The following is a 27,642-nucleotide window of genomic DNA, read 5'->3' as shown; positions in this document are numbered from 1 at the left end:
AGTCCTTTCACACTTGCAAGTGATCTCATAAATCAAACACCAACGGCCTTTAAAGTGGCAAGTGTGAAAGTGAAATCAGCTCAACACTGGTGTCACATGACATCATCTCACGCTGAGGATTGACGACAGATGCCAACGTTGCAATCAGGCAAGTGTGAAAGGGGTAATTGCATTGTGGGATTGAAATTACCCAAATTTTTGCACGAGTGCAGGAAGATTAAAAAGGTATAAACTTTGCCGTGGGAAAATCGTAGTGGGAGGAAGAGAGAGAGAAAGGGAGGAAATAAATAACAATAAACAGCAATAAATAGCAATAGCGGACCATTTTTAAATAGCATGGGAAAATTGGTAGCGCTAGAGCACACAATTTATAAATACTGTGGGGGGGGGGGGGGGGGGAGAAATAGCAGACCTGAATTCCCAGAATACCATGTGGCCACGAAACCCCTCTATGAATGCTCCATGTATACAGCCGGGCATTCTGGGCCTTTCTCTGCCCCATGGGATTCTGGGAGGGCAGATCTGCCATCGTTTAATCCCCACAGTATTTATAAATTGTACACTATAGTGCTACCAATTTTCCCATGCTATATAAATTATGCGTTATAGCCCTACAAACTTTCCCACACTGTATAAATGGAGCCCTATAGCACTACCAACTTTCCCACCCTGTTTAAAAATTGTCCGCTATTCTCATTTATTGCTAGCACTTTCCACGGTCCCTTATAAAGGTTTATTATATAGGTCGGCACAACAACAACAACAGGAGCTGAAGGGCTCATACATGAAGCTTAATTATGCACAATTAATTTTATTCAAATATAAGATCATAACACATTGATCAGGATTTAGGGCAAGACCACCATCACTCGATGCATCATGACCTCACCAGCAGAAGGTGGAACAGTCCTAACCCAGGGATGGCTCTTTGCAAGTATGAAAGCGTTCAGAGTCCCATTTAGGATTGGTCAAGTATGAAAAGCCAAATGCCCATTCCTATTCCAGGACACTGAACAGCCAATTTAGTGGGAGGCAAGTGTGAAAGGGGCTTCTGAGTGTGCTTAGAGACATTATGCATAGTAAAACCACAGCTAAGGGTGTCATTTTTTAAAAATTACAAAGACTTAATAAGATAGAATGTCCAATAACAAAATTTCCATAGCAACAGCTGTTCTCTTGCTGAGACTTTTTTTGCATACTGTTTTGTTGGTCAGTAGTCAGTTCAGTGTCACTGTCTAGGTGTAGCTAAATCATAAGCGATCCTGAGGAAAGTGTTGACTGATGTCCCGGTATCGAATGGGTTTTAGCGAGTGGCAACAGCAGGTGGAGATTTTGTCCAGAAGACTAGCAGGACTCTGCACCCTTGAACCTTCTCCAAGAGGTTCCATTCAGCAACCACCTCACTGGCCAAGATCTGTAATGTAAAAGTAGCACCTGCTTGAAGGGAGGGGATTGGCAGTGCTTGTTCAACAGCTGTGTCAAAAGTAGTCTGTTGTCTGGTCCCCATTGGAATGTGGGTTTCTAATGGGAGAAACCACCCTATAGGGTGGTTTAAAGAGCATGGAAAGGTGAGATATGTTTTCTTTTTCTTTGGCTTGGCTTCGCGGACGAAGATTTATGGAGGAATATGTCCACGTCTGCTGCAGGCTCTTTGGTGACTGACAAGTCTGATGCGGGACAGGCAGGCACGTTTGCAGCGGTTGCAAGGGAAAATTGGTTGGTTAGGGTTGGGTGTTGGGTTTTTCCTCCTTTGACTTTTGTCAGTGAGGTGGGTTCTGCGGTCTTCTTCAAAGGAGGTTGCTGCCCGCCGAACTGTGAGGCACCAAGATGCACGGTTGGAGGTGATATCAGCCCACTGGCGGTGGTCAATGTGGCAGGCACCAAGAGATTTCTTTCGGCAGTCCTTGTACCTCTTCTTTGGTGCACCTCTGACACGATGGCCAGTGGAGAGCTTGCCATAGCACACGATCTTGGGAAGGCAATGGTCCTCCATTCTGGAGACGTGACCCACCCAGCGCAGTTGGGTCTTCAGCAACATGGATTCGATGCTTGCGGACTCTGCCAGCTCGAGTACTTCGATGTTGGTGATGAAGTCATTCCAATGAATGTTGAGGATGGAGCGGAGACAGCGCTGATGGAAGTGTTCTAGGAACCTTAGGTGATACCGGTAGAGAACCCATGATTCGGAGCCGAACAGGAGTGTGGGTATGACAATGGTTCTGTACACGCTGATCTTTGTGTGTTTCTTCAGGTGGTTGTTTTTCCAGACTCATTTGTGTAGTCTTCCAAAGGCGCATTTTGTCTTGGCGAGTCTGTTGTCTATTTCTTTGTCGATCCTTGCATCAGATGAAATGGTGCAGCCGAGGTAGGTAAACTGGTTGACGGTTTTGAGTTCAGTGTGCCCAATGGAGATGTGGGTGGGCTGGTAGTCATGATGGGGAGCTGGCTGATGGAGGACCTCAGTTTTCTTCAGGCTGACTTCCAGGCCAAAAATTTTGGCAGTTCCCACAAAACAGGACGTCATGCGCTGGAGAGCTGGCTCTGAATGGGCAACTAAAGTGGCATCGTCTGCAAAGAGTAGTTCATGGACAAGTTGCTCTTGTGTCTTGGTGTGAGCTTGCAGGTGCCAATAACTTAGGAGGCTCACAAGGCTCTGGGTGTCTGTTTTATTTGAGAGGATGGCAAAATTTAAAGTTTCTTGGCAGTCTCCAAAATATCTCTTTGACCTGAGCACCATTGTATCCTTGGAAACAGGGCATTCTGTCTGGGGCATTGCAAATTTTCAATATTCACGAGTCAGCCCACCCCTCCACCCCACTTGCCTGAGGGAGATTAGCATGTGAAAGGCCTTGAAACATTGGTATAATGATATTCAGCAGATTTAAAAACTGTGACAGTGTGTGAATGTGGGAGTCACATGATGCTGAGAGGCTGAAAAGACATGCCCAGAGAGTTCTTGTCTAAAATCCTCTAAAATAAGGAAGACATCATCTAAAATAAATTAAACTTACCCACACGCTGAAGCAAGATGGGCAGGAAGATCAAGAAGAAGGCAACAGAAGTTTGAGACCAGCTCGAAGCAACAGAAACATCGAATGAAAACTCACTCATCTCTGGCAACCCACAGTGGCAGCAGGCCCTAGCACACAAGGTGCGAGGATGAAGTTTGCGACATCAGGCTTGTCTAAGATGTTCTAGAAGCAATGTGATTGCTGGTGACCAAGATCGGAACTCTGGACAACAACTGAATGCCAGACTGAAAAGTCTGTCTCCAGGGCTGTTCCTCTTAGCAATTGAACCATTGGCAGTGGCCATCAGCAAATAATCCAGTGATAGAAGGATTCAAGGTGGGTCAGTGCGAGCACAAGATAAATCTAATGGAAGATAATACATTGCTGTACCTAACAGACCAGGCCGGATCTTTGCCAAAATTGCTCACCACATTGGAGGACAATGGTACAATATTGAGCTATAAAGCCAACATAGAGAAAAGCAACATCATGCCACTATATAAATTTGGCTACAAAGAATACCAAAGAAAGTTGGCAGGCAAGAGCTATAAAATACCTAGGAATCATAATTGATAGTAACCTGAAAAACATATACAAACTCAACTTGCCCCCTGTGCTTGAGAAGATTGAGAGCATCTTAAATGAGATGGAGGGATCTGCCCATCACCTTAATAGGAAGGGTCAACTGCATAAAGATGAGGGTGATGCTGGGACTCAAATACCTCTTCCAATCTTTGAAAATTCCATTGCGACATTTTTTTTTCCAGGTGTTGAATGGCAATATAAGGAAATTTATTTGGAATGGAAAAATACCCAGAATAGCCTAGAAAAAATTGACATGGGACTTCAGTTTGGAGGAACGAAGGTTGTCTGATTTTAAGAAATATTATCTAGCAGCTCAGTCGAAGTTCCTTGCATCCTTCTTTGAGGAAGGGGAACCTCCCACTTGGGTGCAAGTGGGATTGCACGCAATGGAGGAGAGGATGGCGAAAGATTTCATATACAAATGAGATGCCAAATTAATAGAAAAAAACGGATAACCCCATACTGAAACATCCGATTAAAATCTGGTACAAGATCAATGAATGTATTGGAAAGAAAGTGGAAATATTGTCTAAGACACCATTGATTCAAAATGAATTGATGCACGTGAACAAGGGCAATAAAATCTTGGAGATTTGGTACCTGAAGGGGATCTGACATATTGAGGACTGCTACGAAGGGAACAGCTAAGGGGCAAATACGATTTGTCTCGTGGGACCTTTCACTGTTTCCTCCAGTTAAGATCATTTCTAAGGGATAGGTTGGGCCCTTCAATGACCCCGCCTATATCTAGTGAAGTTGAAGGGATGCTTCGACTGAGAAACACACCCAAGTTTACTTCAAGAATGTACTCGGTACTCCAAGGTGAAAGCCCTAAGCAGGGGCTACACAGATCAAGAGAGGTGAGAGTCAGACTTGGGCATTGCAATTGATGAAAGATGTTGATCAGACTGGTGTAAAGACAGTTATCAACTCTAGTCACAGACTGGTCCAATACAACTTCCTGTACCAGCTCAACCTCTGTCTTGGGTAAACTTGTACCTCTCACTTTGTTCGTTTTAGATTGGTCACAGTGTTCGAGCTACCAAAAGAAAATAGACACACACACCGAGAGCAGTTCAGTTTATACAAGTCTTTATTACTAAATCTAAAGCTGAATTCACACTACTATTTGCAAGCCCTTCCCAATTATACTTATCAATACCTGGACTGGTCCCAACTGCCAAAGCGAGGCGACGACTGCACCCTTGTAGTAGGTGTCTGGGCGCTGGTAGCAGCTTCTCCACCTCCCCGGACAGGGACGTCGGTTTGGAATCTTGAAGTTCTTCTTCTTGCTGAGAGATGTTGCCACCTCTTGGAGAGTCTCAAACTTCAGCAGTGGGACCATTGCTTATATTACCCAAAAATTGTTTACTCATAGCTTATCTCTTTGAATAAATGATTTAATTATCTTTAAGGTCTCCTGACAGTCTGCGACCAACAAAAGACAACTGCATCTCTGGGCCTCATGGTGGAAGTTGGATAATGTCTACTGATTCATATGCATCCCTGGGCCCCATAGTGTAAATTTAGAGAATGTCTTCCTATTCAACTGCATCCTGGGCCCCATAGTGGAATTTAGGTGTGTCTACTAAATATGCATCCTGGGGCTCATAGTGGAATTGAGATTATGTCTTCTGGATGCAACTGCATCCCTTCTTTCATAAGCTAGTCTAAATCCTCCATTACAACCTCATAACAGAAAAAATCCACAAGGCAAAACCAGAGGCGTCAGAAATGTAGTTCAGGTGTGGAGTGGAGCAGGGAACATTTGTTCATGCAACCTAGTTCTGCGCAAAGGTAGTCCCATTTTGCCAGGATTTGGCCGACATTCTAAATAGAAAAATGAAGGTTAACCTTCCAACCAGACCCAATGTTATATCTACTAGGGAACCTTATGGACAACAACTACAAATTAACCAAATTCTAAATTCCATTTGTATTTATATCTTTGGCCATAGCAAAAAAAAATGCACAGTGATAATCTGGAAGTCTGACTCCCCTCTTCCTATCAGCAAGTGGATTACTGAGATGCATAAGCTGTATTCACATTGATAAAATTATGTATAATTTCAGAAACTGACACAGCACCTTTGGTAAAATATGGCAGCCATATCTGAAGTACACAGGAGCACGACTGTAGCCACACCCGACAGAAAGACTTAAAGGAATTCACCGATAGATGGATTAAGAAAAGTAGCTATACAAGGGAGTGGCTTCACAGCTTCTATAGATACACACTGGAAGTGCCAATGCCACACCCATCCCCTCTTTCTTTTTCTCTTGGTATCTCCACTTTTCCTTCTCTCTCTGGGGGGGGGTGGGTGGGAATGGGGGAGGGAGAAACATCATGTACAAGTAGACTGCTGGAAGATATTGATATGCTCTATAACAGTCAATTATGTGTTCTTCTGGTTTAATAATGGAAAATCAAAAATAAAATATTTAAAAAATAAGAGTGTGACTGGAATGTGTCTTATCTCTTATCCCAAGTAAATGCAAATTGCTCGTGAGTTGAACTGGAGGAATGGAATGGAAAAGAAAGCTGCAAGGACTGTACTGTGGGCTACAGACAATCTTGGAGGGGGTGGGGGGGGGAGGGGGAAAGAGTAGAACAACTGGTTCCCCTTTGGCTGCCCCAGCTACAATTGTAGCTCATGCAACCCCGAATGTAAACTTGCCTCTCTTAGTGTAAAGGGACTGTTCCTTTTAAACATTAATCCCTAGAATACATTCCAGGAAAGGAACTATTAAGATTGTTACAGGTATTTGTGGCCTCAGATCCCCCAGGCAGGAATGGGCAATGGAAAAAATGTGCTGAGGTCCCTGGCCTTCATCCTATAAGAGTCACCCCATGGGTGAGGGTTCCTTGTGGCACAAATGGCCCAGTTCCTGTCTTAGCAAGTTTCTGAGCTCAGCCTTGAGGGCAGGAGAGACTGTTTCCAGTGGGGGAGGAGCAGAGCCAGTGTCAGCAGGGGCAGCCTTTGGCTTTATCCCAGGGCAGTTGTAGGTTTTCTCTTGGCCTTTTTTCCCACAATATGGTAAATCAACCACTACACTGGCCACACTCCTTCCAGCCTAGTGCAGGGGGTAACCTGGGAGGCTGGCCCCACCTGCCAGTTGTCAATCACCAGCCTGTATAAAGACTCAAGCTGGCCCCTTCGAGACAGTCAGACATGTGGACCCAGCAGTATACTGAGATTGGTGTACAAGTTTAAGCTAATTAAAGCCTGTTATATGGTTTGTGGACTTTGCGTCAGAACTATTTGTGCAGCAGCGCTCACAATTTAATTAGCTTAAAATTAAAATGACCATGGAGAAGCTCCTCACCTTCGAGAGCTGGATATTGACTCTCAACATCCAGACGCTCCAACATACTTCAAGATCTGGAATCATGTGATCATCCACACACAGGCTGAGGTCAACAACACTAACCAGAAGAAACTCATGGTACTATGCACATTTTCCATGGATTTTGAAGCAGCAATGGTTGTCCTGGAAGGCACGTACCAGCCCCCGACAAACATACACTACACCTGGTACCTGCTCAGCATCAGGGTACAGCAGCCAGGCAAGATGACAAATGCTTACCTGGGGGCACAGCAAGAACTAGCTCGCCTGTGTATGATTGAAGCTGGGGTGACTGCTAGGGAGGTGGAGCGACTCATCTGAGATGCCTATGTGCGAGTGTTCCAGTCGACGGCGGTTCAACAGAGACTGTTGGAGGAGAATAATGCTTCCCTTACCAGGATCATGGAGGTGAACCGCTCCCTAGAAGCTGCAGCTCACCATGGAAAGGTCTTCGATCCTCACCTCCCCCAACCTCCAGCCTGGCTGACATCGACAACAGCAGTCACTGAGGGGCCCCACATGGAAGAGACAATTGCCACTGCCAACGCAGTCCATCACTCCAAGTACTGTGGGTCCTGGCATGGGTTGGACAGGCGCTCCCGAAAGAACTCCCCTGTGAGGAACTCGCATTGCTCCTGACGTGGCACGAAAGGCCACTTCGCTAAAGTGTACCTCTCCAAACCCACTGGGAATGCTACAGCTATCCACGACTGACCAGGAGCACCTTCCAACTCTCTCGGCGCCCCCACGTGTGAATGCTGGGCAGCGCCATTACCACGCCCCTACCTATGATGTCACCTATGATGTCACGTCTGGCCCAACCATCCAACTTCCGCCCATACCGACGACATCACCTACAGCCAGGTCAACCAACCACGCTGAAGCCATGTCCGTTTACATCATGGGCCAGCCGACCCCCACCCACCCCAACTCACCGACCAGACAGCGTGGTCAACACACATGCAAACAAAACTGCTCACTCATTGCGCCCCATGCTCCTAAAGACACCCACTGGCTGCTACTCGCCACAACCATCAGGGAACAGCAACTCAGTCCCCGAGGCAGTCCTAGTGTCCACCACACTAAAGGAAGACATTCCCCATTGACTCGGGCGCTCGATGATGGACATAGCTGTCAAATGGAAGGTAATAAAATCCCTGTTTGATAGCAGTAGTACTGAGAGCTTTGTGCACCCAAATGTGATCCGTACACTGAAACTCAAAGTATACCCAGCAAACTTCACTATCGCTTTTGCGGCCAAGGACCACTCCATCTCGGCACTAGGGTGCTGCTCAGTGAACTTGACTGGACTTCCAGTGTTACCTCCACAGTCTCACCCTTACCTTTGGTGGCCCACTCCCCCCACTCACCATCCACAGCACAAAGTCCAGCGACTGCCCTCAGACCACCTGCAGGTGCCCGCTCCATCCCTCTTCAACTACCTGTGTAGCCGACAGAACCTTTATCAAGGCAAAGGTGAGACAGATTCTGGCGGAAGGAGTTATAGAGCCCAGCACCACCTCCTGGAGAGCCCAGGTCCTTGTTGTAAAAGGAAGCAGCAAACAGAGGATGGTCATCAACTATAGTCAGACCATCAACCAGTACATCCAGCTGGATGCCTAACCACTGCCCTGCATCGACGACATGGTCAACAAGATAGGCCAGTACAGGGTTTTTGCCACGATTAACCTGAAGTTGGCCTATCATCAGCTCCTCATCCATGCCCAAAATAAACCTTATACTGCGTTTGAGGCAGACAGACGCCTCTTCCAGTTCCACCGGGTCCCGTTTGGGGTCACAAATGGAGTTTCCATGTTTCAGCAGGAGATGGACTGCATGGTAGAGCAGCACAATCTAAGAGTGACTTTCCCGTACCTGGACAATGTCACCATCTGCGGCCACGATGCCAACCTGGAGAGATTCCTCCGGATGGCAGAAGCACTAAACCTCACCTTCTACAGGTAGAAGTGAGTGTTCAGGACCACCCGCCTCACCATCCTGGGGAGCATCATGGAACATAGTGTCATCGGTCCCGATCCTGAATACATGCGCCCCCTAATGGTATTGCCCCTCCCCCATATTTTCAAGACCCTCCGCAGGTGCCGAGGGCTCTTTTCTTACTACTCCCTCTGGTACCTCTGCCTCTCCAGAGGGCCCCACTCCCCGCAAACCTGCTCCCCACCGACACCCCCACTCTGCCAGACACCATCCTGCCCAAACCCAGCCAGCCCTCAGGCAGCCCTGTCCCTACTGACCATTGACCAAGAGCCTGTCCTGCAGCAGTCCCAGAAGCACAGACAACTGCCAGACAGCCTGAACTTGTAGATACTACTCAGTAACCCCACCCCCAGGGTTCATTTTAAGGGGGTGAATGTGGTGATACAACCAGTACACTGGCCGCACTCCTACCAGCCTACTGCAGGGGCAACCACTGTACCTGAAGGTGGGTAACCTGAGAGGCTGGCCCCACCTGCCGTCTGTCAATCCCAGCCCTTATAAAGACTCAAGCTGGCCCCTTCGGGGACAGTCAGACACATGGAGCCAGGAAGATACTGAGACTGGTGTGTACAAGTTTAAGCTAATTAAAGCCTGTTGTACAGTCTGTGGACTTTGCGACAGAATTATTTGCAAAGCAGCACTCACAGGTATCTACCCTTGTGACAGTAGAAAGTGCTACACTTATGCCAAACACCACCATTCAGGGCCCAAACAGTCCAAGAGAAGCAACACTTCACTTGCGAATCTGTGGGGGTCATCTACTGCATCTGGTGCTCCTCTTGTGATCTTCTCTACATCGGAGAGACCTAATGCAGACTATGAGATTGCTTCACAGATCACTTTTCTCTGTCTGCATCAATGGCAGGGATCTCTCAGTGACCAACTATTTTAATGCCTGTTCTTGGCCTCATGCACTGTCAAACCAAGGCCACTGGTAAATTGGAGGAGCAACACCTAATATCTGTTTCGGCACTCTTCAGCCAGATGGTGTTAACAATTACTTCTCTGGTTTCTGTTAGGCCACTCTCCTGTCTCCCCTCTCCCTCAGTCTCCTTTCCTCCAGCTTTCCACTCCTTTCCCTCTCTATTCAGAAAGCTTTTCCCGCCCCCATCACTTCTCAGCTTTTTTTTCCCTCTTATACCTTCCAGCTCATATCCACCTATGACCTCTTGCCTGTGGCCCTGTGCTCCTCCCCCCCTCCATTTTGTTTAGGCACCTGTCTACATTTTGCTCATACCTTGATGAAGGGCTCAGGCCCAAAACATTGGTTATGTATCTTTACCTTTGCTACATAAAGAATGCTGTGTTTTGCCAGCAATTTTGTGTTAACTACAATCACAGCATCTGCAGACTTTCTGGTTTAACTCTCTGTATATTTCTGTTGGAATCTACACATGCCTCTTCTTAATCTGGCCCCAGTCTGAGGTGTTGCTACTGGTCAGCAAAGCATACTGGCAAAAAAGTGCTATAGCATTAAGTACAAAAGGGAAAAATATGGGATGTTTGTGTGTATTATATGGAGGGTTTATAGGTGTGAGAGGGTAAAATTGTTGTGGAATAAGTCTCCCTTGACAGCACAGCATTGTGGGCTGAAGGGCCTGAACTATGCTGTAATGTTCTCTGCATTTAAGTTACTTTCACCCAAATTCTTGTTCTGTCAGAGACTGAGTAACCAGATAGAGGCACATCTAAAAATTCTCCAATCTGACCCAACACAATTATGAAAATTGCTGTGGCTCTGAAGGCTATGGTGCAAGGAGACCAAAAGCCAAAAGGCCTACCTCAATGACATGTGAGACCCACCGAGAGGGACAATGACATTGGCTTGGGGAGGTGGGGGGGGGTGGTGGCATTCGCAGGCCATGACCTCCCAAATGAGTTATTGTGCCCCTCCACCAGAACGACACACGAAAGACAAACGGCAGTTAGTGCCCCCCCTCCACCCTAATGCCTTCCAATTAGATTCGTTCTGACGCTGACTCTGCCCACCTATAAAGTTTATTCACCCAATTGATCATAGTAGTTTGATGGTCAATTAAATTCTAATGTTTCCAAGTATGAAAGAGTTTGATGGGATGGGATGAATATAGGCCACACAGTTAGAGTAACGCTGTTACAGTGCCAGTGACCTGGGTTCAAATTCAGTATTGTCTGTAAGGAATTTTTCCCTGTGTCTGCATGGGTTTCCTCTGGGTGTTTCAGTTTCTTCCCACCCTTCAAAACGTTAGGGGATTCCAGGTAAAATTGGGGTGGTTGGGTAACACTGGCTCATGGGCTCAAAAGGCCTGTTAAAATTGTTTTTGTTTGAAAAAGAAATGTAGCCACTTCTGAAAAAAGCAATATCCATACAGGTTGCACAAGTTAAGAATATCCTCCATAATCGAAGAATTTAATAGAAACAGATTTATTGGGAATATATAAAACTCACTATCACAGAGTAATTGAGAAAAATGACGTGTATGTACTTAAGATGAGATTCAATAAGAGCAAGATTGGACGGAGGAGGGAGAAAGGAAAAGAAGGATGAGATAAAGTAGAAGTGGGACAAACCTTGTGCAGAAGCAAACACCAGCATGGGCCAGATGGGTCATGTGACCTAGTCTGCATTGCAGACATTATACATGATAATGAAGAGACAAAAATAGGAAAATAAAAACAAACTTGAAACAGAGAAAGCTAATCCCTGGAGATAAGGCTGTGGATTGTACATGTGCAGTCAAAACCACATAAAGTTTGTATAAGAAAAATTACCTGTGCTATTCCCTTCAGACAAAATCCTGTTTTGCAAAATTACCCATTAATCTGTTTATTTTAAAAATAAAATGTTCAGATCCAACCCAGGATTAGCAAAATGACACTCCCAATTTCATCACCTGAAATGCAAGCTGCACGGAGGCTGATAGACTTGCTAAGATCCTCCATTACTTTGCATTAGCATGTCAGTACTTTGCAAAGTGAAATTAATTTGCTTTGTTAAACATAGAAACATAGAAGATAGGAGCAGGAGTAGGTCATTTGACCCTTCGAGCCTGCTCCGCCATTCAACGAGATCATGGCTGATCTTAAAGTTCAGTACTTTCCAGTACTACTTTCCAGTAAGTGCAGGACCCAGTATGTGAAATGCCTGTTAATTACAGCATTATTTTTACACTTTGAAAAATCCCAAAATGCTACTTTACTGAAGTATTACTTGAACACATGGCGATTTTTCCCATTCTAACATAATCAACACTGCTGGTAAAGAAGAATCTACAAAGATGCGACAAAACTGCCCTCTGCTGCTGGAATTCACAAACTACCGAATTACTCATACACTGGTATGACAGCTGGAAGATGCAGGTGGGACCCAAATGTCAAATTAGATTTCAGATTTATTGTCAAGAGTACATACATGACAGCACACACAACCCCGAGATTCCCTTTTCCTGCAGGCATGGCAGAATTAACACTAATTGGTAGTGGAAAAATATAAACTGCACATAGCATAAACATGTAAATAATTAAAAGAACTGTAAACAGATATTAAATGTAAACAAATTGCGTAATACACAAAGAACAAAAGAAAATTAATAAAATGCACAAGAGTCCTTAAATGAGTCTCTAATTGAGTTTGTCGTTGAGGAGTCTGATAGTGGTAGCAACTGTTCCTGAACCTGCTGCTGAGAGTCTGTGGCACTTATACCCCTTTCTTGCACTGGTGGTGAAGGCCTTTGACGATTGGAGCTGCCCTCAGACAGCAGCGTTCCCTGTAGATGGTCTCAATAGTGGGGATGGTTTTACCTGTGATGTCCTGGGCTGTGTCCACTACTATTGGAGGGCTTTACACTAAGGGGTATTAGTGTTTCCATACCAGACCATGATGCAGCTGGTCAGCACACTTTCCACCACACATACGTAGAAGTTTGCCAGGGTGTCATATGAAACCTCCATAAACTCCTGAGGAAGACGCTGACGTGCTTTCTTCACGATGCCATTCAGGTACAGTAAAGATCCTCCAAGATAGTGACTCCCAAGATAGTGACTCCCAAGATAGTGACTCCCAAGATCTTAAATTTGCTCACCCTCTCTACCTCTGATCCTCAATGATCACTGGATTGTATACCTGTGACTTTCCTTTCCTGAAGGTAACAATCAGCTCCTTAGATTTGGAGACATTGAATGCAAGGTTGTTTTTGATGCACCATTCAGCCAAGTTTTCAATCTCCCTCCTGTATGCTGATGTAGAGCCCGTCGAAAGAACCAAAGACTTGTTGATCCAAACCAAGGCTTTTATTAGCAAAAGACAGGAGCTCTTCACAGGTGGCCGACCAGTCCGGAATGATCTGACCTGGCTAGGGACACAACCCTTTAAGGCCCAGACAATAGGCATGGCTTAGCTCTCAGCCAATTGCTGTAAGCACAGTCTAGATACAGTAACTATATACACTATGTACATTGGTGATAGATCTGTACCATCACAGCTGACTCATCTCCTTTCTTTATACAACCCACTCCCATGATATCATTGGCAAAATTGTCGATGGTGTTATTGTGTTGGTTGCTTGTCATTGACAATTTTCTGACTGTGCTTGGACATTGAAATCCTTGTGCAGTCCAGTGGCATGCACAAGCCTGCTGCATTTATCTCATGGGACACTGTTTAAAAACTCTTAATTCAAGTTAAGTTTATTGTCATTGCACAAGTACAACCCAATGAAACTGCATTCTCTGGTCCTCAGTACAAAACATGCAGACACACACCAGACATAGCACACACACAGACAGTCCTCAGGTTAAAAACATCTGTTTTATGAACAACTCATACTTATGAACCAACCAGCTGGCTGGAAGTAGAATGCCATCAACTTCTGGTTCGAGCGTGGTTGAGTCAGCATCGCCTGCCGGGAGACCGATGACCCCACTCCTGCTGGGTGCCCGACTTGTTTAAGATGTTGTAGTGGATTTGGAAGTGTTTCTTTAGTGTTTCACATGCATGGAAAGGGAATATTCTAAGATAAACATTTGACAACTGACTATATGTACAATAAGGACTATATGTACTTGTTCTGACTTGAATAAAAATTTGAGTTAGACAAACCTAAGTAACAGAATTTGCTTTTAACCCGGGGAACAGCCTGTACAGACAGTAATACATATGTAGGACAAATAAATAAGTAAATATGTTTCATGAATATGAAAGTCTCACAGTTAGTGTGATCTTGTTTCTTTGGTCATTTAATATTCTCTCTGCCCACGGGCAGAAGCTGTTCCTCAGATTACTGGTGTTGGCTCTGATACTCCTGCATCTCTTCCCCGACAGGAGCAGCTGAAAGATGAGGTGTGCAGGGTGGAATGGGTCCTCAATGATTTTGCATGCCCTCTTCAGATAACAATCCCAGTAGATCACGTCAATGGGGAGAGGGAGACTCCAGTGATCTTCTGTGACACTCTTATGGTCCTGGGAATTGACCTCAGATCCATTTCTCAACAGCAACTGTACCACACTATGCTGCAGCTGGCCAGGATGCTCCCAATAGAGCTTGTGTAGACATAATGGTGGCTGGTAGCCTTGCCTGCTTCAGTCTTCTTGGGAAGTGCAGTCACTGTTACACTTTCCTGAAAAGTGAGGAGATGTTGAGTGTCCACAATGGGTCACTAATTAAGTGAACTTCAAGGAACTTGGTGCTCTCCACTCTACAGTTATTGATGTGTCGTGGAGGGTAGGCGATCCTGGCCTTCCTGAAGTCCATGAACATCTCCGTTGAGACTCAGGTTGCTACTTTTGCACTGTATCACCAGATTTTCCACCTCTTCTCTGTAGTGCAACTCATCATTGTTGCTGATGAGGCCAACTACTGTTGTGTCATCTGCAAACTTGATGGCACTGTTGGAACTGGATCTGGTGATGTAGTCGTAGGTCATCAGCCTGAACATGAATGAGCTAAGCACATAGTCCTGATGTGTGCTAGTGTATAGCATGACAGTGCTCGATGATCTGCTACCGACCCAGGCAGACTGTGGACCCTCTGCAGCACCCCATACCCCTGTATTTCTGATTGAAACTAATTTTTCTCTTTTTCAGACTTCTAATAAAAGGATTCTCCAGCCCCTTCCCTGCCACCCCTTTGGAATTGAAAATGGCTTCTTCTTCCACCAATGCCACCAGATATGCAAAGAAGAGTGGCAGAGTCTCACAGCACCGTAACAGGTCTACAGGGCTAGCTTGTCAACACCAAGAGTCTTAGAGTATTCCCAGAATTTTTTGCTTTTTGTTTCACATTCCCAACATTTACAACTGGTCTTCTTCCAGTCTGAAGCAGCTGGACTTAAGATGGGGAATCATGCCCACTGAAGCTGTATCAATCAAGAGTTACAACAACCAGATTCATTGAACTGATCAACTATTTGTAAATGTGCAACTAAATTACCACGATAGACTAAAAATGTTAGAACTTTACATTTCAGACTGAGAGCAATTTTACTGGACATTTTTTTCCCCCTTCAAAACTTGGCCTGATGTATTTAAATACACTTCCTTGTCTTTTCCCAGTGACCACAAGGTTTTGAGTGACGAAGAGTGAATATATTGTGAAGCACAAGAAAATGCAACTGTAAGGGTCAGGCTGGATGTTTGATGAGTCAATAACCATCTGTTCTTATTTATTTTAATTTCTGATCGATTTGCAAACACCTTAGAACATTTCAGCAGGAACATTTCAAACAAAACCATTGAGGGTTCACTTCAGGAACATCTTAGTGACAAATAAAAACAATATTCAAAGTTCAGAAAAATTAGATAGAGTATAAAACCAATACTGAACTAATTTAATCCATGACTCAATCTCTTGGGATAAAATTGCCTTGAGGCAATTTGGAGCAGAGGTGAACCTCTGTGAACACAAAATCCAAGCACCAAATGAGGGCAGATGAGTGTAAGTGGCAACCAACACACAAATATTTTCTCTCTCTTTTCTAGATATCAAAAGCTAATCTCTCCCCCAATATTGGAGCCACATTTTCTTAAATCAAGATTCCCCATATTTATCTTAGTGGGCTACTTGGTTGCACATAGCTCACACACAGAACTAAATACCATACTTAACTCTAATCTACCTTGCAATATTAAGAACTGATTAAAGACATGATAGTACAGATTCTATTACCTTTGTACATATGTACAGATGGTAGTGTAGGATGACTGTAATTGGCTGAGAGTGTAGCCACACCTACTGGCAGGTCTGAAAGGATTGCTCCTAGCCAGACCAGGTCATTCTGGACTGGTCGACCTACTTGTGATATGCTCCAGTCTTTTAGTTAATAAAAGCCTTGGTTTGGATCAACAAGTCTTTGGTTCTTTCAACGCGCACTACAAGACTACATTAGATTTACCTCACTGGAAAGACCAGAAAATGGTAGATGAATTAAACAGATATTTTGCAACAGTCTTCACCTCCTAGAGGATAAACATTACATCCCAGAAAAAGGTGCACTTCATTAATTGGAAGGGGGAGAGGAATTAAGAAAAATTACTATCACCAATTCAGTGGTATTGAGCAAATCGTTGGACTCGCAGACTGATAAATTGTTGAGTGGCAATAGGCTTCATCGCACAACATTAACAGGTAGTGCAGGAATGGCCAACTTTTTAATTTAGTTATATTACACGGTAACAGGCCATTTCAGCCCTCGAGTATGTACCAGGGTGTAGGTTAATTGGGCAGCGGAGATTTGTGGACTGAAATGGCCTGTTACCATGCTGTATAACTAATTAAAAATTTAAAGGTTGGCTACCGTGGAGCTAGTGTATTAGTTGATGCTTTGGTTGTTTTCTCAAATTCCAGGCAGTGTTCAGGTTATGTCAGAGTTCAGTTCCTGAGAACCCAATCCATTCACAAAGCAGAAGTGAACAAAGACCATGAGTGGGAGAGGATAACAGAAACAGGTGATGGAGAGCAAGCAGGTATAGGGAAAGTGACCCCCAGCCAACCTCACTGACTTAGTTAGTGAGCAAGCCCGCTCGGCTTGACTCAGCCTCAATTCTTGTGACTCTGGGGAGGAGGAACAGGGGACAAGGGGAGAAGAAAAACCCGTTCGCATTCAGTAGAAGATGTCTACAACCCCACAGCAGCCAGCAAATCAGAGTTGGGGTCAGAACAAGTCTAATTGTGGGGTACAAAATGACATTCAAAGACTCACTCAGTAGCAGGAGAGTAGATACCATACCTACCATGAACCACCTCTGTGTGCCAGTGTCACTCTTCCCCCTCCCTCCAATGTAACAGAGAAACTCACAAGCTCAGAGTGTGTGGACACAAAACCACGTGACACTAGTGCTGCAGGTGGGTGGGAGGACATAACTCATTTGGGGAGCCATGACCCTCAAATGCCACCCCCACCACCATGACACCAAGCCTGCAGTAAATCCAGCGCCACCTATCCCACCAGCCCTCAAAACACAGGTACCAGATGACCATAAGTCATGATTTTCTAACAATTAGAGGACCTGTACCTAGATTCAGGGAAGGTTCCATTCAATTGGAAAATGAAAAATGACACTCTTTTACCCAAATAGGGAGGAAAACAAAGTAAAGCGTGACAAACCATTTAGATTAACAAAAAAAAATCTGAAGAGATGCACAGTAGATAAAACAATAGTTTCCGAGGGGGTGATGCAACCACGCACAATAATTCAGGTATTCTGACTTTCCAGCGAGAGCGAATTGTTATTCAGTTGAGAAAATACTCATGAAATTATATGAACGCCTCTTTAGTCTATTGCATGCCATAAATCTTAAAATTAATTCTTTGACTAATTTCACCTCTTCATTCATATTATTTGAGGAGTGAGCACCTACAGCTCTGATCGGAGATGGGACCATTGTCAGAATTTGTGACAAACTCAGACCGACCTCCAAAGATTTCTAGAACTGCCTCAACACATCTGTGTCAACATTTTAAATATCTCATAGTCATTTTGTTTCAGAGTAATGTAGTCCACATAGCGGAGGTATTTGATAGTCAATTGATGACATTATATTCTCCCAGCAGTTTAAAAACTGGATGGAAATATCCTGCTTGAGAAATGTACTGAAACATCCCAACTGATCAAAGCTAAAATGTTCAGTCTTACCAGACACCAAGGCTTAGAACAAATTGAACTAAATGGAGTAAGTGGAATCATCGTAGGCAGGAGCACTTGCTGGTGTGAAGGTAGTGAGTCAAAGGGCCAGATTCTGTGCTGTACAATTCTGAGACTACAGAGTGCTAAAGTCTCAGTGGCTGCAACATCCTTCAGATTCAGAAGGTGTGGGCTCAAAAGAGCAGAATACAATTCTCTGGGCTGGCTGACCCAATAGGGTGCTGGATTTGAGACAAGGTATCAAAAGTTCCAACTTCTCTCTCAGGTGAATGCATCTAATCTGCCTCACTATTTTCCAGAGCAAGGTTTATCCTCAGTGTCCTAGCTATCCAATTATTCTTACTGTTTGTGAGAGCTTGCAGTACACAAAATATTTGCCACATTTCTTACATTCACAGGACATCAAAAACTACTTGTTCTCCACTGCCTCTTAGAAGAACTATCTAATTAGTCTTGTTCTCCTGCTCTTTTGTGGTTGGGCTGAACTTCCCACCAATCGTCCCCTTGGTACCGACCCTTATGATCACAAGAAATGCGACTTATGCCCACATCTCCTCCTCCCTCACCACCATTTGTTACTCCAAACTATCCTTCCAAGTGAAGCAACTCTTCACTTGTGAATCTGCAGGGGTCATCTACTGCATCCAGTGCTCCCATTGTGGCTTCATCTATATTGGAGAGACTGAATGCAGACTGGGAAATCACTTCGTTGAGAATCACTCTGTCCACTGGAATAGCATGGATCTCCCAGTGGCAGCCTATTTCAATCCCCTGCCCCATTCCCATGCTAATATGTCTGTCCACAGTCTCAACCATAGACTGAGACCACCCACAAATTGGAGGAACAATACCTCATATTCTATTTGGGCGCCCTCCAACTAGAAGGCATCAACATTGGCTTCTCCAGTTTCCATTAGGCCCAATTTCCACCCCCCCCCCCACCAATCTCTCCTTATCCCTATATCTCCTTTCCTCCATTTCTGTCTCTCTCTTTCCCTGTCCTTGTCTCTTTTTCTCCAGCTCTATATTCACAGAACAGCCCACCTCCCTGATCAAATCTCTTTCCTTTCCTGTCCTCCTATTATTGTCCAGGAATGAAAGGGTTATCACATGAGGAGCATTTGACGCTCTTGGCCTGTACGCTTTAGAATTTAGGAAAATGAGGGGAATCTTACTGAAATATTTTGAATGTTGAAAGCCATGTACAGAGTAGATATGGAAAGGTTGCACAAGAGGGCACAATCTCAGGATTGAAGGGCATTGATAAAGAGAAATTTCTTTAGCCAGAGAGTGGTAAATCTGTGGAACTGTTGCCACAGGTTCTGTGGAGGCCAGGTCATTAGGTGCAGTTAAGGCAGAGATTGCTAGATTTTTGATTAACCAGGGCAACAAAGATTATGGGGAGATGCCAAGCAGCAGGGCCGTGGGAAGGTAGATCAGGTCATGATTAAATGTAAAGACAAACTTGGATGTGCTGAATAGCCCATTTCTGCTCCTGCGTCTTGTGATCTTAACTGCATTGAGACCATATGGCCTTTTGCCCGTTGGTTTGTGCTCCTCCCCTTCCCTTTCTTCCCTTCTCCCCCAGCTTTTTTATCCAGGTGGCTGCCTGGTTTTTGATCGTACCTTGAGGAAGGGCCCAAGCCCGAAACATTTGGTTATATATCTTTATCTCCTATGGACACTGAGTGACCTGCTGAGTTCCTCCAGAACTTTTGTGTTTTTAATAACTTCTGGAAAGCTATCGCCAATGCAAAGCTGGAGACTCAGACTGCAAGGTGCTTTAAAGGGTTTATTATGGACTGGATCAACTCCTGTCTAGGAGGGACCTGACCCACTTTAATTATCACAATAGGTGCTATCCCGCTGGCCCTGCACTCTGTATGAGATCACATGGACTATAAGAACACCCATCAGGTTGTTCTTCATTGACTACAGCTTGGCGTTCAACATCATCATATCAGTGAAATTCATGACCAAACGAAAGAAACTGTTCATCCTCTGTAACTGGATCCTCGACTTCCTCATTAGCAGATCCCCATCTTTAACTCTCCTTTAATTATTTGCTGTACCTGACCTGCTGATTTGTGTTTCATGCTCGAGAATCACCAAATCCTTTTGTACACTACTGCTTTGCAGTCTCTCTCAATTTAGTTAATGGTTCACCAGTTGATTCCTTCTATCAAAGTGCATGGCCTTGAATTTTCCAACATTCAAGTCTGTTTTTCAAGTTTTTGAAGAGCATTCAACCTATAAAAATCCTGTTAAAGAATCCATATATCCTAATTTCATCACGCTACCTATATATGCATCATACAAAATTATAGAAGGCCAAAGGACTGATACATAGGATACTCCACTATATTTTCTCAGTCTGAAAAGACCTACCCTTGTGACATGTTCAATGTGACAGAGTCATAAAAGATAAATGTTCTTTTCACATCAAAGCCACAAAGGTGGCATAGTTAGTATAGCAGTTAGTGCAATGCTAACACAGATTCAAATCCCGCGCTGTCTACAAGGAACTTGTACCATCTCCCCGTGATGCCTAGGTGTCCTCTAGGTACTCTGGTTTTATCCTACGTTCCAAAGACATACAGGGTTAATGGGTTGATTGGACACAATGTATTTGGGTGGCGCAGTCTCATGGGCTGGAATGGCCTGCTATTGTGCTGTATCCCTAAATTTTAAAAATTCAGCCACCTTGGGAGACATTCCAAGAAACAATAATGCCTTGAATCCCCACCAACAACCAAGTCTCTCAACACAGATAAAATCTAATTCGCATTCCTTCTCTTACCATCCAGTCAACACTATTCTGTTCTCTCGTGATAGCAACTCCTGATTCTAAAACAAAATGTTGTTCTGTCAGTCTGCAAGTACCTGAAAATCAGATTTTTGAAATAAATGTCAAGCCAAGGTTTAATTATAAAGAGGATGCAACAACTACTGATTTAATTGTAATAGTTGATTCCTCCCACCTTCTTCTTCAATGTACAGAGCCCAATGACGAAAAGCAAAAATTACCTTCAAAAACATTATCATATTTAGCAAGTATCACCTACTTAATTGAAACAAAGTTAGATCAGCTCGATCACAAATGCTTGTGAGAAACACATGGCATCAGCACTGACAAAGGAATTAACACATCACAATCAAGGAATCTGAAACTTCCTCCTCATTACATCTGTTCAAATCTTGGAAGTACATCAAGCTTTTATATTTTAAAAAAATGCACAATTTTAGCAACTTTCTACTTAGTTTTTTTATAAAAAAGGATATTTTCTTTGTCATACATTTTGCTCATCTTAGGCATGGAGTCCTGGTGTCCTTCAATTACTACAAGCTAGACAAGAGGTGGTGCAACAACTTAAACATTATTTAAAATTGTTTAAATTTAAACAAATTGTAAAAAGTTAATCATTTGAAAATGTTCTGTGATTAGGTTCTTGGCTCCTTGTTAAAACAGCAGCTACACTTCAAAAATACTCGATTAACTGTAAATCTCCACAGACCCTCACCCGACAGTTTAATGAATGTCTTTCCTGAGAAAAGCAAAAACAACAAGTTGCTGGAGGAATTCAGTGTGTCAGGACAGGACCCTCCGTAGAGGCTAACTTTAAAAAGGGATGATATTACGTGTACAGGAAAGAGGAAAGAAGGTGAAAAGGACGGAGGAGATAAGAGTATTGGACAGAAGATGGAGAAGGTGGAGATCAAATTGGAGAAAAAATAAGTACAGGTGGGGGTTTAAAAGTGAAAGATGGAAACTGTGAAACCAGATTTTTTTTGGGGGGGTATGCTAAAAATAGAAATACTATAAATAGATATTTATGCCATTTGGTTTAAGGCTGTCAAGAATGTATATTTGGCCTCACCATGACAATGGAAGAGGCAGAGGAATGGTTGGGAGAGTGAAAATGGCTGGCTGCAGGAAGCTCAAGCTTCAATCCACTGTGTCCAGTGAACCAGTCACCCAATGTAGAGGAGGGGTCACAATGCACCGAATGCAGTGGACAAGCTTGAACAATGTGCATGCAAACCTCTGCCTCACTTGGAAGGTCTATTTATGGCCATGGATGGAGGTGAGGGAGGAGATGTGGGGACAAGGTTGATCTTTCTGCAGCAGGAAATGCCAAAGAGCTGGATGAGGGAGTCTCAGAGAGGTTGATTGCTATGAAAAGTGAATAGGGATAGTGAAGGGAAGACATGGCTGGTGTTGGGATTCCACTGAAGTTGGAGGCTGGTTGGGGTGGAAAGTGAGGACCAGAAAGACTCTGTACTTATTCTGCCTAGGGAGAGGTAGGGTGAGGCCAGAAGTATGATAAATGGAGGAGATACAGGTAAAGAGTTTATCAGTGAGAGTGGAGGGAAGAGAGGAAATAAATGTTTACTAAAAGAGAGGACATTCCAGTTGTCCTGGAGTGGAAACCCTCATCCTGGGAACAGATGCAGCAGAGGAAATGGGAGAAAGTGTGGCATTCAGACAAGTGACACAAGTAGAAGAAATATAATCCAGGAAGCTGTGGGAGCCAGTGAGTTTGTAACATATGTCCATGGATAGTTTGTCCTCTTAGAGGGGTCAGAGAAAGGGAGAAGAGTGCCAAGAACAATCCTGATCATGTTAAGGCCAGGGTGGAAATTGGCAGTCAAGTTAATGAAATTATGGTGTTCTGCTAAGATACAATAGGTAGGAATGATGTAGCAGGAGAGTGGTCCCCAAGATTGATCCATGTAAAAAACAGCAGCCGTAACTGGGGCCCATTCATGTGCCCATGGCTACATCCTGGATATGGGAGGATTCAAAGGAAATGTTGTTCAGGAGGCTGACAAGTTCTGCCAAGCAGAGGAGAGCATTAGTTGATTGGGACTGAACAGCCTCATTCAAGAAAAAAAAAAGCAGAGGGACCAGAAGCCTTCTGGTGGGAAATTAATGGGTAAAGAGGTTGCACATTCATGGTGAAGATAAGGCAGTGGGGGCCATCGAATTTGAATTCTTCAAAGAAGTGCAAAGTGTAAGTGATGTCCCGGATGTAGAAGAGAAGGGACTGGACGAGGGGGCACAAGACAGTGTGGAGGAACGAGGCAATAGGTTTGGAGGTGGAGGAACAGGCAGAAGCAATGGGTCTCTCAGGGCAGTTCTCTTGATGAATTTTGGGTAGGAGATACAAGTGGGTAGCTTGGGTTTGGAGAACTAAATGGTTGGAGGTAGTGGAGTGGTCACCTGAAACGATGAGGTTCATGATGGTCTGATAACTGATATCCTGATTATAACTGGTATGTTCTTAGTGTAGGAGTAAATACGAAGTCTCCAGGAGCAAAAATAGAGGTTAGTGCGCCAGACCACAACCACACCCCCCCCCCCCCCCCATTGTCTACAGGTTTCATAGTGGTTGGAGTTAATGCAGAGTGAAAAGCACCAGGTGGAGGGAGGGGGGGGGTGCTGAGGGTAGTTTGGGAGAGGGAGTGAAAAGGTTCAGGCAATTAATGTTCCTACCACATTGGGAGATGAAATGGTCAAGAGCAGGAAACTGGAGGGGAGGACTGTTGGATCACTACTGTGGAATTGGGATTCCTCGTCAAAGAAATAGGCAGGAGGAGGAAGTGGTAGTTAAATTGTTCAGCATCATGTTGAGCACGGAATTCAATGGGCTGAGGCATCAGGAGCTTCAGCCTGTGGGAAGCTGGGGCCAAGAATAGAGACTAGGGTCAATTTTTGCACGAGCTATGGAAAATTCCAGATACTTTGGCTAAAAATAGGGGTCAACTTTTTCACAAGTATATACTGTACATTCTGGGAATCAAATTACAGGAATCCATATCCCAACTGCAATTAATTCCTAAGTTTAATATAATTGTGCTTTTGTAATTTTGGATTATGTTCCTTTTAAAGTAATAATTGAGATTGGCAAGTGAGTGGCTTGGAACTTGGCCTGTTCAGAACCAAGCAACTCCAATTAGTTGGAAGGTGTTTTTCATTGTGTTTACTTCACTGCTTTATATTTGAATGCTGCAGTTAATTATTTCTGGCAAGCTGAAAATAAATAGTTTTTCTACTTTTCCTTCTCCTCATGAGCCTTTTGATATGTAAGCAGAAAATGCAGCAATACATTGCAGACTGCCAGTGTGGAAATATCAGAGTGCAAACTCTCCTGCTCTTCTCACAAGGGCAGACATCATCAGAGGTGCAATTACGAGGTTTCCTCTTTCTACACCTCTCAAGCCTTCCTCCCCCTCCCTTTGTCCCCTGAGTTGTATGCACAAATGATTACAACACCTTTACTCATCTACCTCACAATCAACATGGGATAGATAGAAAGAAGGCAAACTTCCAACCACTACTTATCAACAGAACAACCTTGAAAACATTTACATCAGTACATTTCTCCTTTACTGGATAAACATGCACAGAGAAAGCTTCTGTGGTAATGTATTCCATGCACGTTCAACAAACTGAACTGTCATCGCCATTAGAGCATTTATAGAAAAAAATTGTATTCCATGTTTGAGAATTTAAATGTAATCCCTCAAAGTAAGCTAAATGGTTGATATTCTGAAAGTTATTTTCAGCCACCTTTGTCCAGGAATGTTGGATTGTTTATGGAGAACTTGGGGAAGAAAGAAATGAAAATGACAATGCAGGGAGAATAAAAGAGATTCATATAATTGGGCGGCGTGGACTCTGAAGTGAAGAGCATGTTTCCAAGCTGCATCTCTCTATGACTCAAATGTTGGAAAAACTCAGCAGGTCACTCTGCACCAGTGGGAAGAAAAAAAAGTGAATGTTTTAGGTCAAAGATCCTTTGTTAGGGCTGGGAAGGAGAGAAGGGAGAAAGAGATAAGTCTGGTTCCTTCAGCACCTCCTCTGTCAACTCTCCAGACTGTGCAGCACCTCCGCCCACCTGACCTCTACACCCTTCCTGCCTCAAACCCCACCACTTTAAGGGCCCTGGAATACTGTCTTCTGATCCCACCTCTAATCCTGGTAACAAATCCTTACTATGACTTTGCCATCCCTTCAGACCTGAAGGTGATGGAACCCATCTTTTTAAGGCTCTGCTATTCTTTTGATGCAAGTGTTTTGGGTAAGAAATTTCAGGATCTAGGTAGTGCCCTTTGGAACTTTCAAAGTCTCAAATACAGATTCACACCTCGGCCCCGACCACCCACCAATTGGATCCCCCAACACCTCTGATGATGCAGATACTTATTGCAGTCCCAACCTCCTTGTGGTCAGATGTCCATTTTGATTCACAGTCTCTGCCTTAATACTTTGATTGTGTTTTTGTTCTTTATTTGTTTAGAAATTATTTGGACTTCTGCTTCTGATTTTAGATTCTAGAATGAATTTCAGCCCCTCAAAAGTAGAATCCATGCAACAGTCAACACCAAAAAATTTAACATTAGAAAATGGTCTACTAATTTGACATTTTACACTTGTAAAATGTTAAAGACAATTCATTGAATTTTTCCCAACTGTAAAAAAAATTCTGAAGCATCAAACTTTACAAAATAAAATTAGACAACAGATACACAACTACTATTCACAGCAATAATACTTGATTAGTATATTTCAAAAGAATATTTTGTTCTTTGGTCAACTTTGCTCTCAGAATGCCTCAAAATGCTGTTGGCTCACATCCAAGGCAGGTATGGAGGGAGGACGAGGGCTATCAGTTTTTAAGGATCTTACAGGGAGGAGCTACAGGGACAGAAGGCAGGCCAGCCTGCACACTCCAGTGAGGTCATGCCTGCAATACCGTATTCCACCACAATAGTCTTTGGCTTGGCTTCGCGGACGAAGATTTATGGAGGGGGTAAAAGTCCACGTCAGCTGCAGGCACGTTTGTGGCTGACGAGTCCGATGCGGGACAGGCAGACACGGTTGCAGCGGCTGCAGGGGAAAATTGGTGGGTTGGGGTTGGGTGTTGGGTTTTTCCTCCTTTGCCTTTTGTCAGTGAGGAAAACGCCTCAGTTTGTGTAACATATATTGGAAATTAAGCCTTTTCTTCAGAATCCAAGCCACCAACATTCAACCCACCTCTGACGGTCTCCAGTGTGTGCTGCTTCCAAGATGTTTGCAGGATTCTCACCAAGTTTTTTTTCCTTGTCAAAGAAATAGGTAGGAGGAGGTGGTGGGAGAAAAAGTGTTCAGCATCGTTGAGTGCAGAATTCATTGGGGTGTAGGTGGAGAGGGGCAAAGGGACATCTCAGTTTGTGAAACATATTGGAAATGAAGCCTTTTCCCACACAGAATCTAAACCACCAGCATTTACTCCACCTCTGGCAGACAATGTCTCCAGTATGCACGGTTTCCAAAATGTATGCAGGATTCTCACCAAGCTTTATTCCCCAACAGCAAGGCCAAGGACAGAATGTACATTGCAACACCACATGCAAACTCTCCTCCAAGAGATACAACATGCAGATTGCCATTGCCAAGACCTTGGAATTCCTTACCCAGAACAATTTCATCAAAAGAACAGCAGATCCTTTAAAAGATAGGTCCCATCACTTTCAAGGCCAGTTTAAAATGGATGTTCCTTCTGTTTTGACAGCAAAGCGCACAAACCAAAAATGGTTTCCCTTTGCATAATGTGTGATACAAAGGGTTAACACTACCAAGTGCAGGATGGAATACTTGATTTTTACAAGCAAGCTGAATTTAAAACTGCTGATATGAAATGAGATCAACCTCCTGACAATAACCAGGGTGCCAGGAGTTCCAATAAACAAGACTAAGTCTTTGAAGTCTACAGAAACTCCAAAAGACCGTTAAACACGTTAAAGACTGATTGATCCTGAGTCTTGATGAGACTAAGTTAATCTTGTTAAAACACTGTTAAGTATAGTAAAAGACTGAGGTAACTCACTGAAAGATTCATCAGACACTCCCTATTGAATGATTCATTACACAAGTGTTTCTCAACCAGGTTTCCCCATAACCCGAGGATTCCGGAAGAGGTCGCTAGGGGTTCCGCGAGAAACAGTGATAAACAGGCTAATGCATTTTTGAGTAATTCTTGTTTAATTTTATATTCGTAATTTTACTATACATGGATGGCATATTGTTGGAAAATCCTTGGTTATTATAATAAAGGCTTCAACCCCATATTATTTAAAATGAAAACCTCGGTGTGAAGTCTCATAAATGAGCAATATGATTTTTTTTTGCATTGCCAATAAATTTGACAAAAAAACATCATTTATTTCTTAAACAAGTTATCCGAAAAAATGTTTACCACGTGAACTACGATAAAAATATAAAAGAGATAGATATTAATAATGGTATATAATAATTTTTATGCAGGGGTTCCCTCAGACATGAAAACTATTTCAAGGGTTCCACAAGGGTAAAAAGATTGAGAAACGCTGCATTATATACTTCCTATTCATTCACTCATCAGGAAGGCACAACAGTGACTACACTTTCCGAGAAGTAGTAGTAATCTACTGGCCACCATTACGTCAACCTTCGACAGGAGCTCTATCGAGAGCATTCTGGCCGGCTGTATCTAGATGTGGTGCAATGGCTACAGAGAAATAGATTGGAGGTCAATCCACAGGACCATAAGAGTGTCA

The 27,642-nt window shown here is 43.7% G+C and overlaps 1 protein-coding gene across 5 annotated transcripts in view; it reads right to left on the bottom strand.

Moving 5' to 3' along the window:
• Positions 1–27,642, bottom strand: part of nek11 (NIMA-related kinase 11) — a 395,005-nt gene that overhangs the window by 344,018 nt on the left and 23,345 nt on the right. The window lies entirely within an intron of this gene.

Source organism: Narcine bancroftii, chromosome 1 (assembly GCF_036971445.1).
Source record: "Narcine bancroftii isolate sNarBan1 chromosome 1, sNarBan1.hap1, whole genome shotgun sequence".
NCBI lineage: Eukaryota > Metazoa > Chordata > Chondrichthyes > Torpediniformes > Narcinidae > Narcine > Narcine bancroftii.
This window is presented reverse-complemented; position numbering and strand designations above follow the sequence as displayed.